Raw genomic sequence first — 13,425 nt, 5'->3', positions numbered from 1 at the left:
TAACTGAAAGATAAATGTTAATATTTTAGCATGCGTACATATGTAAACAAATACATTTATCTTTGGATATTAAGAGCTCTATATTTGAACAAAAAAAGAACTTAAAGGCAGTTGATTTACTGATTCTGAATGTATTGGATTATATTGATTTGATTTTCCAGGCGATGTACTTGATTCACGTTTTTTGCATTTGATTTAGCAGACGGTAATTTTGATTCTGTATATGCGGTACGTGGCATGGTAGGTGAAATGGCTGATAAATAGGGAATTCAGCTGAACAGGAAGTACATTTCATTTCACAGTTGACTTTCTATTTAAAAAAAAAAAAAAAAAAAAAACTTCCTATTTAAAATATTCCTGTTCAAGGGGAAAAAAAGGGCTTTAACACGGCCTGTTGATTTCACCACTAGCTGTCCTGTCCAGACACTGTAACATACAGTAAATATTTTAATTAAAATATGTTTTCTCAGATTTTGCCTCTCTATTTCAATGTCTTATGCATTCAATATAATTTTAAATTTCTAAACCAAACATCGTTTCCCCCATGGTTCTCTGTCCTGACTTTCTTGCACAGACGAATCCCTCTTCTTGGTTTTCTCTCCCTCTATGCCAGGCCTCTCGACTCAGACTAGAGACAGGTCCCTCATCTCCAGCGTCAGTGACCGATTTTTTCTTCTCATCCAGGTTACATGTCTGATTTTCTTCTCCCGTTCATACTCCCTTCTATTTAAGAAAAACTATTTCCATTGTTTTATGCCTTGACATTTCTCCTTCCTTACTGACAGATTCATACAAGTCTCACCAGCGCTCCTCTGTTTTGAATGCTCTGGGATATTTTTTTTCCTTCACTGCCATGTTTGCCCATCATTTTTTTTAAGTTTCCCATCATTTCTCCATTTATCACATCTTCTTATCATTTGTATCAGTCCAGGAAAACTCTGCTCTTGCCAATACCAGCCCTGATCTTGCATCTGCTACCCTACTGTTGCCTCTCTGGATCCACGGACACTTTCCTAGACACCTTGTGCTCACCTCCACCTCAGTCAAATGATTCAAAATAGATTAGAGTACGAATTTGGAATTTCTCACCAGCTACTTCCCACTACAGTTCTCCTTCAAGCTAAATAGGCTTGAGTCCATTTCTGCCCTCCATCAGTGTAAGGGTTTAAACCTGGAGTCAAACGTACCTGTATCGCGCCTCCATGAGAGGGAAGGAATTGGGGGACACAGAGGAGACTTGGGGAGTCTGCTCCTTATCCCGAGGCTTGGGTCAGATTGTCAGAGCAGCTGTGCTGCCTGGGACTTCAGAGAAAGAGAGAGTCCTAGAGAAGAGAAAAACTGGTCAAAAATGAGAGGAAAATGAAACCATCAGGGCAGAAGATCTCATTTAAGAGATATCTCTAAAGAGATGTTGGGTCGAAGGCCACAAACACTCCAGCTGCGATAAGAGGACACGGAGTGGGAGGCATCTCTCCACTGAACAGCGAGAGGACACAAGCCGATTTATAAGCCCAGAAGCAGTGGAAAACATAACAAAATGCTTGCAAGTAAACCAGAGAGAAAGATTAAATGTTTCCTTTAACCTCCTCAAACTGTATTAATGTGGTTGCTGACAGAAATTACACTGCCCAAAGTGGACCAGGTCACTTCAAGCTATTTCATGAGCCAAATCCAAGGTTTCCCAAGTCGTTTTTAATAATATAAAAGTGCTCATATTCTGATGATATCAGATTTATCTCTGAACCAGAAAAAAAACCAAAACCACCACACACAAAAAAACCCAAACCATGTTCGAAAGAGCAAAGGCACTCTTTGATGCATATTGCTCTGGGAAACCTGATGCAACCCTGGGGGAGAGTGGAGAGACGAGAAGTGCATATGGTTATTCTAGTACAGCACACCAAAGCTGTTTCAGAAGCCAAGTAAAAGCTACAGCGGAGGTGCCTGGAGGTTACAACAGGAGCCTTGACCCTGGAAAATGCATTTTCCATGAAGCTCCAAGAGCAAATATCATGAGTTGGAGGCCAAACAAAACCCCTGAGAAGAAAAAGAAGAAAATGAGCTCAAAAGAAATGGAGATTTGGTCCTTTCGGGTTAAATGCTATATTTGTAATGCCTGCACTCCCATCTACACTATCATTTCACAGAGGGACAAAAATAAAACATTTCACTAGGCAATATGAGTAAAAATCTGAAAAATGCCTCAGATCCAGGTTTTCAAAGGTATCTATAGACAGCATAGGTACATTAAAAAAAATATCAGGAATAAGTGCTTTCATATCCCTTTGAAATTCGTAAGTGCCATGGACATGATTTTCAAAGTCTCACTAAAAGCCCAGCTACAGTTTTAAGTATTGAAGTACCTTGGAGAACTTGGGCCAACATTTCTTAGGCTCTTTTCAAAATGAAATGCAATTTTTCATGTTCATGGATTAGCAATTTTAATCCTTCCGGCACCAAAACACAGACTATTAGGGTTAAAAGCAGAGTTTTAAATAGTAGTATATATTCCAGTTGTACAACTGTGTAAATAAACAGAACCCTGCAGAAATACCAGTTGTCCTGAAATTTCTACCAGGAAATTAAGTGGACCTGAATAATATAGAAGAAATAAAAAAGATGCATTTTATCCAGTTATATTTTATTACGTAAAATTATGCAAGGTGATAGTGGAATTATAAAAATGCATCTTTGGATATTCTAACTTTGGGAATTCCATGTTCATTCCATCACTGGCCTAGAAACACATGGTCTACATGAGGTATGGTTCTCCGTTTTCATCATTTTGTGATATATTTTTCATAATGATGACTTTTAATAGCAGTTGATGGCAGTTTTGAAGGTTAATACTGTTAGAGGAAGATATATCATGCCGGATCCAACAGCTCGAGAGGGGGGAAGTTACTGCCACCGCTCCATGCCCCCAGGTCCAGCCAGTGGCGAGGCTGAAGTTGTATTCCCAACAGGCACATGCACACAGAGGGCATGTACACACCACGTATACACGTATATAAATGCACAGCCACACAGAGAACAGACACTCAGAACGCTCACAAGAAAATAGACTGACCAGTGTACTGACCAGCCACTATTTACATGCAACCAGACCTTTTATTCCCATACCCCTTTATTTTCCCACACCTGTTCCTCCCCAGATAACCTAAACTCCTCCCCAAAGGTTCCTCCCCTAAACATCCCATAGTAAATCCTGTGCAATCCCAAACTGCTTTTCCCCTGCATCCCAAAATGCGTGCCACACCCCAGTGATGGGCCTGGAAGCAGCCGTAAGGGTATTATTTGCGCTCCCCCCTCCTGCCATTGCGCTTTGTCCACCTGCCATCGTCTCTCTGAGCTCCTCCGTGGGTGTGCAGAAGAGCTTTTATCACACAACCTAACAGATACTTTAAATAAGTCTATACCTAATGTCAAATGCGGTTATGTTTGGCAACACAGCTACAATGATCCAGTAATGAACTCTATACAGATAAAGTCACACCTACTTTGACGGCAAAATTACTTAATTTTGTTTCTTTAGTCTATTAATATTCTAAAAAGTGGCTATACGTAGAATTATTTAAACTGTCACAAATATAAACAGAAGTTACTTACGTTCACATGTGCACATTGCTCTTGTATCACTGGTAGGTTTTATTATTGCGCTACCTTGACATTCACAGCAACGGCACTGCGCTGTGGTGTACCTAAGTTAGTAGAAATTCACATTTGGAATTACCACTCTCGGCACACTCAAAACCCAAAGCAGTCAGGTTGACACGTATTCAGCTTAAGTACTGCTCTTCCATATTTCTGATTAATGAATTTCCCTTTAGTGTTCACTCTCTCAAGTACCTAAGGTTTAAACCTTCTATCAAATCAATAAAGCCCTTCCAGTGTTCATTATTTAACTCTCAAATGCTTTTCCTTCTTTATCGTTTTTTCCCTGCCTTCCTTGGGTACATTAAGCACTTTGGAGAAGTGCTGTAAAGACCCTAGTGTAAGACAGAAATACTCTTCAAAGTTTATGTTTAAACTAACTTTCTTTCCAATAGAAAGTTAAATTCCTCAGAGTTGCAAATGACCAATTAACAGTATGGCATTATTCAAATTTACATGTCCAACTTAGATCACCCAGGTTCCTTACAGATTGCGTGATCACATATACACCTTCATAAATAAGTGGTTACCATGACATATTTCTGTGTTGGGTCACTACTTTGTTTTATAGGTTGTCACTAGGCTTCATCCATACCCCAGTTTAAAGAAGACGTGACAACTGGCCCCTGTAGAAAAGATTTAATCTATAAATATATTACACTGTAGTGACACCAAAGTTGTACATATAAAGGTATATATATATGCAACTTTTTATATATATATTATATTTGATAGGATGAGGGGGAATAGCTTCAAACTGGAAGAGGGTACATTTAGATTGGATATTAGGAAGAAGTTTTTCACTGTGAGGGTGGTGAGGCACTGGCACAGGCTGTCCAGAGAGGCTGTGTATGCCCCATCCCTGGAGGTGTTCAAGGCCAGGCTGGATGGGGCTTTGAGCAACCTGGTCTAGTGGGAGGTGTCCCTGCCCATGGCAGGGGGGTTGGAACTAAATGATCTTCAAGGTCCTTCCCAACTCTAATCATTCTATGATTTATATATATGCATACACATATATATTAAATATATATATATGAAACTCTAAACCCATCAGCAAAGAGGGTATACCCTGTCTTTAAGGGCTCTGGCAACCTTGGCGTTGGGTGTTGGCACAACAAAACCGTATGAATATCCTCAGTCAGGAGGCACACTACATTTAGGCTTATTTATCATAATTAGCTTAAGCAATTCCAATGTTATAATAAAGGCTATGGAATTGATTTTAGTTGTTTATTTCTTTTAGAGAAAATATTTTCCATTTGTCATCATCATTTCTGCTTTGCACTTGACCTTTTAATCAAAACGTGCACAATCATTTCTTTTCATCTTATGCTTATTCGCTGATTACTTTTGCTCATTGTGTTGCCCAAGTGCTGAGCAACCAACAGGCAGAAGGACGACTCATTAGCATGATATACAGCTATTATGCTGTTCTAGGAGATGACAGGGGAAAAAAAAAGATGAAGGACTGACAATCTCCTTGCACCTTCTCTTAGTCTATGGAGCTGCAAATCATAATCAGAGTGATAGGACAGAAACTGCAGTTTTCTACTGCGCAAGGAACTGATGAGGGGAGTGCCTGAGCCCATGTCAGAGATCATTAATATTGCAGTTGTGCTTTAAAAACTTTCTTCTTTCTGCGTTAGTTGCAGCAATTAAGCTATATGAAGACTTAGAATCTGTCCAGAAAGATAAAAAGCTTCCTTGGGAGAAAAGGAAAAAGAACAAAACTCATTATCAAATACAGGGCAAGATCTCTGTTGTGCAGCTATCGTGAAAAGGAATTAATCAAGACCAATATATTTTAAAAAGCACCTGTAGTACAGAATAAATCTTGCATAAGCTGTACTTCAATACAGAGTGTAAAGTCATAAAAAAAAAAAGTTTTTGCAATAAGCATTTTGCAAAAAGAAGTAACTAAGTCCCTTGATATAACTGATCAGTATTGACCTGCAATGCCTCCTTACTAGGTCAAACCTGAAAATCAGACTTCTTCTCATTAAGCAAAGATTTTTTCCAACTGCAAGAAACAAAAAAAAAGAAAAAAGTATCTCTGTAAAGTTGTTTAAAAGTTTGCCCAAAGGAGCCTTTCAAAGAGTGGATTGGAAAGACACATGGTCCACTATAAACAGAGATAGTTACAGAAGCACTGTAGGCAATGCAATCTTGCTCTTACTCAATATACATGGAGAATATTGATAGTGGAACTCAATTATGAATGACAGAGGAAAGTACTGAAAATTAATCTGAATAAAATGAAGGCCATTGATCATTGTCAACAACCCTGAAAAGCCAAAAAAACCCTCCCAGCTCAGCATATTTGGGAAGATAATTGAAAAGTAGAACAATAAATCTGCTTTAATAGCCATTTAGGTCAAATACAAATCAGACAATAGAAGTCAGGTAGAAAAGAACCAGTCTAACCACAAATGGATTTTCAAATAGGAAAGTTAACATGAGAGTATTCTTCCCCAAGTCTTATAAATACAGGGACCTACAGACAGGACATCCATCAAGTACCATATGGTTCAGAAAAGGGATGCAGAGTATGAAAAAGCCATAGCTGTACTGTGTAATAAAACAGAGTTTGAAAATGAGCAGGCTAGAAACAAAGCAATTAAATTCAAAAATTTAAAAAGGGGACAACAGCACAACTTTCCTGTAGAAGGAAATACAATATATATGGTTTCCAGCTTCTGAATAGTACAATTCAGTACTATTGCTTGAAGCCTGTAACTAGAAAATTAATTTATCGGCCACTGACATAGATGCTGAATAGATGTGTTCAGTTACAACTTGTATTGATATTGAATTGAGGGATAGAGGACAACAGAGAATTTTACCTGAAATTCTTGCTAAAGGAATTTTATCTGCACCTCAATTTTACTACAATAGGAAAGTGTATTTTGTGTCCTCAGCCTGAGTAAGAACACGAAGGATGCATTATTGGGCTCAGATAAAGGAAAATCTCTCAGCTAGCCCTCGTCATTATTCCTGCTGATTTTTTATTCTTCTTATTTGCACAAAGCTGCTTTCATCAAACTTATTTTTATTATCCTGAATTACTTATAAATAGAAATGCTGAATTGTAAAACTGTGCTAGCAGATCTTCAAATTAATGCGAAACAGATTCACAATAGACGAACTTGAAGGTATCACTTTTTAATACCTATCAAAGGGTAGAATTACCTCACATTTTAAAATTTACTGTACTTGGAATAAAATGGTCAACAGAGCCTTAAGAGGCAAGAACTTAACTCCTAAGTTTACACAAATTATTTCTTAAAATGTTGCTTAAGATATTCAGGCAGTATTTAACTTTCCTTCTCCACATTCTGATAGATAATTACATATTTAAATGGTATTAATTTTAAGGGTAAGATTAGTTTTAAATGGCTTTGATTACAGGGATTGGAATTTATCCTTTAGCTTATGACTCCTCTACAAGGCACAACCTCTACAAGGCGCAAGTTTGACTTTGCAAATCCAGAGATACTTTTACTAATACAAATATTTGCTAAAATGCACCAGAGACCCAGCCTTTACTTGCATTCCTCTGCAAAACATGTTGAACAGGTCTCTTAATAATCACCTCAGGAAAATCTCATTAGGTCCCCATCTTTTTTTATTTATTTGATTAGTTCCACACCTTAAGACAACTGGCCTTTTTTTTCCTCCCACTATTCCCTTACATTTCAGGAGGAAAGGATCATTAACCCATGAGCATTTTCTACTTTCAAAAAAAAAAAAAAAAGCCACATTCTCAACTGAACTTAAAGACAAACAAAAAGAAAACTTCTCTGAAATCACCTTTAAACTATGGCAGAGGCTGTCTAAATGCAAATGAATCCATAAATCTCTTTGCAGATCTATGGAAAAATTGGTAATTCCAAAACAAGAACTTATAACCCAATCTCTGTGAAGGAAAAGCCATTTTTGGGAGACTGTTTTTAGAGTGGTCAATATCAGGGAAAGCTTGAGTTAAAAAAAAAAAAAAAGTATTATCAAATATACTGATAGTTATAATATAGCAAGATATAAGTGATAAAACCATAAGTAGCCCTATAAAATAATCTCAGAAATACCTATGAATAAGATCTCCATACCAAATTCCCGAGCATTCTACTGCAGAACAACGTACGTTTCCTTCCCTGCTCTCCAACCTCCCTTCCACAAATGGGTATCAGACTACCGTAGCAGCACTGTACTTCAAAGAAGAGAAAAGGAAATGAAAATGAATTGCCAAAGAGGATTCAAAGAACCAACAGCAGGGAAAAAGGAACACGACCTAGATTTGACACATTTCAGTTCGCTCTGTGACACTGCCTGCTCCCAAACTGTTACAAGACTATTCTTCTGAAACCCTTTATTGAAACTAATATTCATGTGCTTGCAGTAGTTCAAAAATGACAGGAACCAAAGAAAAAAATTTCCTAATTTTTACCACTTCCAAAAATAACCTTAATTTTTTTTTTACATAAATAATACATAACCCATACAGCATATGCATCAGCTCGAAGACGGATAAAGGGGAGTGTGGAGTGCAACCAGCTGGTCCCAGTCTACCCTTTCACCTGGCATGAAGAGTGCAAATTAGTCATGAGACTTCATCAACTTCAATTTACAGATTTTCGAATACTGGATACTCCTCCTTTCTCTATTCCAGATTAAGGAGAAATATACACCCTGCACTTGAAAAAAGAAAACTCATCTGAATTGTTGCTTGTTTCTTTGTAAAGGGCAGCTTTCAGAGGAACAAAACATTCAAAGGAGCTTTTTCCATAAATACAGCATCTCACAGACACAATGAATGGATAGAGAATTCCACTTGTCAAATTATTTTTTCATGGCAGCTGTGTGAGATTGCGGCAGGCACATTTGATAAACAGCCAGTCCACAAATCTCCAACACCTTTACCACTCCTTTTGGGAAACTACTCGTGCCCAAAATGCAGTCACAGTCCAGATAACTGCAAAAATAGACTCCCCGGCTCTCCTGAAGCTGCCCCCCTGTTGAGCCACGGAGGCTACATCCTTCTTCAGAATGACCCTACTCCTTTTCTCCTCGTTGAGATAACAGAATTTGCCAAATCCACTATGACAAAGAACTCAATCACCTCTGTCGTATTTATTCTTCTATTGCACTCAAACCTTCTGATAGGGTTGTAGGATAAGATTGCAGAAGGAATGTGCATTTTGACATTGGAAAGGTTTTTTTTTTTTTACTTTTCCATTGTCCTCTAAATCTTCTCTCCTTATTTTCATGCTGTTAACTGCCTTGTTTTTGCTTCATGGAATGGAAGCTCACTTACTTCTAACTCTATCACCGTTGAGCAAAGTCCTGCTGTAGAAGCCTGACCTTGATTATTTGCTCATTTTGTATAAACACCAGCTGAAATGCCAGGGCTTGATTCCAGCCTCGCTTCTACTTGTTTTACAGCATGACAATGAAATTGCCTTCATTATTTCTGTGCTGTGCCAATGAGATCAGAAAGAAACTTCAGAACACATCATCCTACGCAGGAGTCTAATTTATTCCTCTAGATTACTGGGAAACTTATTTTGTCATGAGCTCATACGTATACGGACGGTGTATATGGATGTTTATTTTTCCCAGAACTGGAACCTTGCCTAGCTGTACTTGATGTCTTTCCCTCACACTTGCAGACTCAAGTCTTATCTAGTTGGAGTTTATGGCAGCTAAAATAACGCCATTTGACCAAATGTTCAATCTCATTGTTAGTTCAGGCAGAGATTATAGTCACATTGTTCACATTAGGATGGCTAATGTCACATCAGCGCTTTCGTTATAAACCCTGTTCCAAAAATTCAGTCCAAGATGAAACATGATTGGCATATCAGTTCAATTCTTGAGTGTCCTTTATAAAAAAGTTGAAAACAGTTTTATCTATTTTGAAACTGTATGAAGAAAAGCAAAATAAAACCAAAACTACATCCTCATTGTTGTCTATACATACAGCATAAAATATTTTTTCTCTTTGAAGTTGCCAATGACTCCATTCAGACTCTGGTCACTAGATTCACTCTAAGTCTTTACGTAAGTAGAATAAGAGGTGTTAGGGAAAGAAAATTTGCAAATTAGGAAGAGGACACAGGTATCATGGCAAGGTAAGGGCAAAGTTGAACTTGTTCTCCTCCACTGTGAGAGCTCGATGTACTAGTGGTGCGAGCTAAAAGGGATGGACTAATATCTCAGTCTTACTTCTGAGTTTCCTAGGTGGCAAATCTCTTCCGTGACCTGAATAAGGTGTTTGCATTTTAGACAACCATTCTGAGTGACACAGAATATATTAACGCCATCAGCATTTCAGGTTGAGTTGATTAGCATGCAACCCAGACAGACGTGACCTGGTAGACTGCGACCATCACAGCAGGACTTCCTATGCCAGTATTGCCTTCAGTAGGCAGATGACTTAAAACTGTTCAGCCAGAAGTCTTGGCAGACTCTCAGTTTCATTCAGCCAGGCTTACTGAGGAACTTTCTAGATCAATATAATCAAAGAGAACGTGCGCAGGAGGCTCCCTTCTAATTCCAGTCTGCAAGAAAACCACAGTTAGAGTTACTGGCATTTGCTTTAAAGCTTGTTTAGAGACACATTTTTCTGTTGCTGACAAAAGATCAACCTATCCCATTTAATGAACAGCTTAAGAAAGCAGCCTAGTTATGCTTTTGATAGTAACCTTTGCCCAAGCAGTGTGGCAGGACTATCTTTCCCTGGCAGGTGAAGCCCTATTGAGGAAACTGATTGACAGATGCTATATTCCCAGAACGAGGTAAACTCTTGACACGGCTGGCTGGATCACATTCTTCCTTGGCATTTACCATATAGAAAATACATTAAAATAAAAAATCACTGTACTGTTTAGTGCAGGTGCCTAGAAAACCTTTCAAGTCAGGGGAAGAGCTTCCAGCTTCAGGAAACAGCGTGTTCTCCGCAGCCAAGGTGTCCAAGCTGTCGATAGAGACCACACGTCTTGTAAAAAGCTTTCAGAGGCTTGTTAGTTTAGAGCCTGCAGATGTAATCCAGTTTCAAATGTGCAGAAAAATGCAAGGCTTTTAAATTGACTGAGGCAGCAGCTTTCTGGCTGACAAATGGCCTATTGGTGGGTGAGAGAGACTTCACAGTCATGGAGCGCACTGGGATCTCTTCTTTGGTTACTCCTGCCTGGTCCTTGGAGCAATTTTTGTGACAGCAAGTGTTCTAATACCTCAAAACTCAGCTTTCCTCTTCCTACTACCAGAAACGAGTCAGGATTCTTTCTTTCATTAGTTGTCATCTATTCTCTCTGCGTTACTGCCAACAGCAGGGATGTGTAATGGCCCTAATGAATTTCACAGGTTTAGTTGAAAAAGAGCCAACTCTTTTAGCTACTTCACCTCGATATAAGTTGCATCAATTAGCTCACAGACAGGTGAACATATCAGTAGAAAATCTGACCTAGCAACTTCTTGCAGGATGGATTAGTAGTGAGATAAACGGAGATAAGACCTTGTTTTGCCAGGTTTTAAAAGAAAAATAAATAGACTATGCACAAAGAAACCTCCTTAAGCAACGGGAATAAGAAAAACTGCTAGTGAAATGGACGAAGTCATACTGCAAACGTGCAGTCAGACCTCCAGTGGTAAAAAATCTTAAACAGAGGGCAGAGGAGCGCCCTTGGCACTGCTCCATATGCACACAGGAGTACTCTGCCTGCATCTCCAGAAAGCAGGCTGGTACGAATTGCGGCACTGCAAGCCATTTTAGAAGGAAATAAAAACTTAGCTTGAAGCTTATCAATACCCATGCCACTCCCTACAGATAGATACGGTGACAAAAGCTATTTTTCAGAGTGCGCTTATTATACAAAGAGCTGAGATTTGTGACAAGATGCTATTGTTGTTCTCAAAGATCCTGCCTGCCCTGAGCACTGCCTGATCTCTGTGGAGTGGCTCCACGTGCACAGACTTGGGAGAGGAGTTTGCAGAAGATCAGGAGGACAGCTACTTCTTTGTTGTTTCTAACAGAAAGTGGCCCTTATGAGCACTGGAAGCAAAACTGTTTTCTCTACGTCCCTAATGCCGGTTTCTCAGCTAGCATAGAAGAGAATGAGTGAAAAGCTTACGATGCGCAAGCGAGAAGGCATGGAAGAAGGATGAATACGGAAAGAAGCGAAGGGAGAATAATAAACAGGCATTGGTGGAGATTGCCAGCAAGTGGGGCAGAAGGGAGCAATTGGAACGTAAACCTCTGCCAGAAGCAGGAATTGAAATGCGGTCAGGCAACAGCTTGGCAATTTAGCAGCAGAAGTACATTCCTCATCCCCCTCTAGTGCCAGATCTGCAGAGAGGATGACTTCATGCCGCAGGTTTCCCCGTTGACACAAATGGCTTACATCTGTGCTACTGACCTGAGAGTGCGGATCGTAAGGTACTGCACCGAAACGCTGAGCACTGCAGACGTGCCTGCTCTGCTTTGCATAATCCAATCCCAAGGGACCGCAAGATTCCCATTGCTCTCCAACTGTAATTGCCCTATGATCCTATGATCATAACGAGACCAGCGTCTCGGTACAGATCTATTGGATGATGCACTGGTTGGTTCTGAAATTGCCACCTGTCTCATCTTCCTCCAGCTGAAGGAGTATGCTCGTGGCTGGCCCCACTTACCTTAAACCATCCAAAAAGGTGACAGGGAAAGGTTATAGATGAACAGACCTCAATTCAGTTGCCAAGCTGTAAGTGTCTCACTGCCCTTTGAGAGGCAGTCAGATGCCTAAGCTTAGGCAACAGAAGTAATCCCAGAGACTGCTAGGGTCCAAGACTGCGTTAAAACCTCTCATAAGCATTTCACAATCAGTACTCATCAAACAGTCATCTATACAGAGAAGAACTACTGTGACTCACGTGATTACAAAAAACCCACCACCAACAACAAAACTGAATTAATTTTGTGACTATTTTTGCTAAAATGCCAATATGTAACCAGTCTAATCTTTTGAGAGAGCATCCAGAGCCTTGCACTAACAACACACATTTCACACTTAGGTTTTGTATTTTGTATGTAACAGTATGTAATACACAGCAATTTTGTTCTACAGCTGTAAAGAATTTCACACACATTAACTAATTACTCCTGACAAGACTCCTCTGAGGTAGGTGTGAATGTATAATTTGCATTTTATAGGTGGGGAATCTCAGACAGAAGAAGATACTCCTGTCTCACACTGCTGTAAGCCCATTGAAAAATAAATCTGTATTAACTAAGGGAGTCCCAGGCTCAGACTAAATCAATGGCAAAGTCCAGAGCTGGACATTTTGTTCTTTTCACTAATATCTGTGCTCACTTTAAAATATCCCAGGATCTTCCTCTCATTCCTGAGAGGTATGAAAGCTTTCAGCGAGGGTTCTTTCCTTTCCTAAGCAGTTGCTTGAAACCTGACACAACATACGCCCTTGTGATAACCAGGGCTTTGGGGTTAATGTCGTAAAAAGACGTCAAATACTTTTCAACTAGGCCTGGTCAAAAGCTTTTTGATGGATGTGCCTCCTCCAGGACTGACACTGAAGGTACATGATGCCTCTACCAGAACTGCTGGCAGGGAGCGGGATCGGGAGACTTGGGAGTCCCTCTGGGGTGGCACCAAGCAGCTGAGATACCCCAATTCCCGAGCAGGGAGGCAGGGTATTCCCTGGCTCTCAACCCTCTCCCCACCAACTCCTCGCTTAGCAAGCTGCTGGGCTGCACAGACTTCTGAAGAAGACATCTTC

Source organism: Vanellus vanellus (genome assembly GCF_965231255.1).
Source record: "Vanellus vanellus genome assembly, chromosome: 3".
In the NCBI taxonomy this organism is placed as follows: domain Eukaryota; kingdom Metazoa; phylum Chordata; class Aves; order Charadriiformes; family Charadriidae; genus Vanellus; species Vanellus vanellus.
This window is presented reverse-complemented; position numbering follows the sequence as displayed.